We start from the raw sequence: 2,727 nt of genomic DNA on the forward strand, positions 1-2,727 counted from the left end.
GCTAATTTACTGGTCTTTCAAGTAATTTACTGGCATTTCTAGGAGGGCAGAATCACTATAAATACAGTTGGGTTTGAACAAAGAGCTCTGAAGTTCACGAATATATGTTGAATTGAAACTTGGGTTCAGAAATACTAAGGAATGGTTCTTTAGTCTCTTATCCAACGCTTTAATATAGATTTATTGTCTGTCAGCTTAAGACAGCAGTAGTTTCAATGACCAACTCTTCGTGATTTGACAACATTAGATAAGGAAACCAACCATGAATTGAGTCCCTACTATGTAAAGTTATAGAGAAAAGTGTGTTTGTAATGAATAAAGGCTGTGTTTGTAATGCAAAAAGATAGTAACATAGGTAAGCTGTTTTTCTTGCACTCAGTGAACCCCGATTCAAACCCAGGCACCACCTATGGTTTCCCAAGCACCAACAGTAGTAATCTTTGAGCACAGAGAAAGAAATAAGATCTGAATACTACTGTTGTGGCCCCAAACCAAAAGAATTATAAAAATATTTAGATAATTACTTTCATAGGTCAAGACAGAGTTATGAGATAATGTGCTTAAATATTTTTCTGGGGAAAAGACTATTAGAACAGCTTGAAAACTAAATAACGCTTCGAATTCTATTGGTCATATATGTGAAATAATACTGTATATTTGTATTGATGATATGACCTGATTAGCCATTAGAAATGAGAATTTCATGTCCTTTGTTTTGTTATGCACTCACTTGTAGTAGTGGTGATAAATTTTCCCCGAAATGGTCATGATCTAATGCATTATTCTTTCACACCCACTAAGCACAGAATCTAGACATAGAAGAAAAAGAGATCTATACTATTGGTTGCATTGTGTTTTTTTTAGTTAAGTACTCACAACTAGATAGTTGAAAACCTTCTTTCTGATATATATATAATTAATAGTCAGTTTAATTTACATAGTTACATAGTAAAAAAGTCATTTAATGAATTTTCTATTCTCTAAAGTTAAATATGTTCATATTAATTATTTCTGCAGTAAACTAAAGGTTAATGGAAAATTGCAGGGTTTTTTTTTTTTAATTTCAATTTTTTTCTTTGAAAGGAGTGAGTTGTGTACAGGTTAAATGCTTTATAGACAAGAAAAAAACTGTTCTAGAACTGATTTATTCATCATCATCATCTTCCGCTTCATCTTTGTCTTCTTCATCCCCCTCTTCTTCCTCATCCTCTTCATCTTCTTTATCTTCCTCTTCTTCCTTCTTTTTCTTGCTCTTTTCAGCTTTAACAACTCCCTTCTTGGCCACATCAGGCTTTCTTCTAGCTCGGTATGCAGTGATATCCTTTTCATATTTCTCCTTCAGTTTGGCAGCCTTCTTTTCGTAAGGCTGCTTATCATCTAGAGCAGTGTTGTTCCACGTCTCTCCCAGTTTCTTTGCAACATCACCAATAGACAGGCCAGGATGCTCTCCTTTGATTTTGGGGTGATATTTAGAACAAAACAAAAATAAAGGCTGAAGGAGGCCTCTTGGGTGCATTGGGATCCTTGAACATTTTTTGTTTCCTCTTTAGGAGGGATATAAGTTTTCATTTCTCTTTCACTATGGGCCTTGTCAGTCTTTGCCATGTCTTCAAATTTTCCTTTCTCTTTAGTAGACAGTCTTCCACCTCTCTGAACACTTCTTAGAAAACTCTGAAAAGATGATGGAAGCATCTTGGTGTTTCTTCTTGTGTTCCTCCAGGCAAGTTTGCACAAAGAATGCATATGATAACATTTTGCCTTTCAGCTTCTTAGGATCTCCTTTGCCCCTGTTTAATTATTTTCCTAAGCGAGGCACAGAGTCGCCCAGTGCCCATCTGGCTCTCACTTGCCCAGCGCTGTCTCTATGGAGTTCAATGTACTGCAACCAAAAATTGCAGTTCTTAGAAAAATTGTATTTTGTGGAAGTTTGACTCTCAAATGCATACTCCTAGCCCTGCCCCCAGTGGCTTACTGAATCCTGAGCCACAGTATTAATATTGATACACAATCCTTCATCTTTTTACGTAATTTTAAGCCCATCACCCTAGACTTATGTCTCCTTTAGTATATATGTCTTCATGCAAGACAAATACTCTACCACTGAGTCATATCCCCATGTAATGTTCAAACACCAATCCCTTTACCAGTGTCCACTTCTCTCCCCCAAGTCTCCAATATCCCTTCCACCCACCATTCTGCCTCTATGACAGTCACTTTTATACCTCCTGCACTGTGTTTTATAGTCCTATGAGTGATAGGTAAAGTATCATGCATAACACATTTCAGGACCCCCTCCTCTTGACCACTTCTCTCCACAATTGCTGTGGTTTTCTTATCCCTGTCCTACACCCCACCCTTAGCAAGGTATACTTTTCTCTTTTGTTACTCTCTCACAACTTCTTAGAATCAAGTCCTAAATAAGCATACTGCATAAGTTCATGCTTTTTTTCAAAATGAATTCGAGACATCTATATGTCATGTGCACCTCCCATATATAAGAATGATTTATGCACATTTATCATTTATAGCACTGGTATTATTAAACTAGTCTTGAATAAATGTGTGTTATGTATATATTAGCATATGTAAAGAACAGGATTATTCCTGCATGAGCCATGGTTGTATTCACAGATTATATTAAAATTTATACTGAAATATATCTGTTCATTTGTAGGGAGCCAGAGCACATTGCGCATGCGCATGATCGCGCATGCGCAACAACCACAT

At 36.5% G+C, this 2,727-nt stretch overlaps 1 pseudogene; it reads right to left on the minus strand.

Moving 5' to 3' along the window:
* Nucleotides 1–1,144: 1,144 nt before the first annotated feature.
* LOC101539790 (high mobility group protein B1-like) lies at nt 1,145–1,789 on the minus strand (annotated as a pseudogene).
* Nucleotides 1,790–2,727: the final 938 nt, after the last annotated feature.

The sequence above is a fragment of the Sorex araneus genome, chromosome 1 (genome assembly GCF_027595985.1).
Source record: "Sorex araneus isolate mSorAra2 chromosome 1, mSorAra2.pri, whole genome shotgun sequence".
NCBI classification, from domain to species: Eukaryota; Metazoa; Chordata; class Mammalia; order Eulipotyphla; family Soricidae; genus Sorex; species Sorex araneus.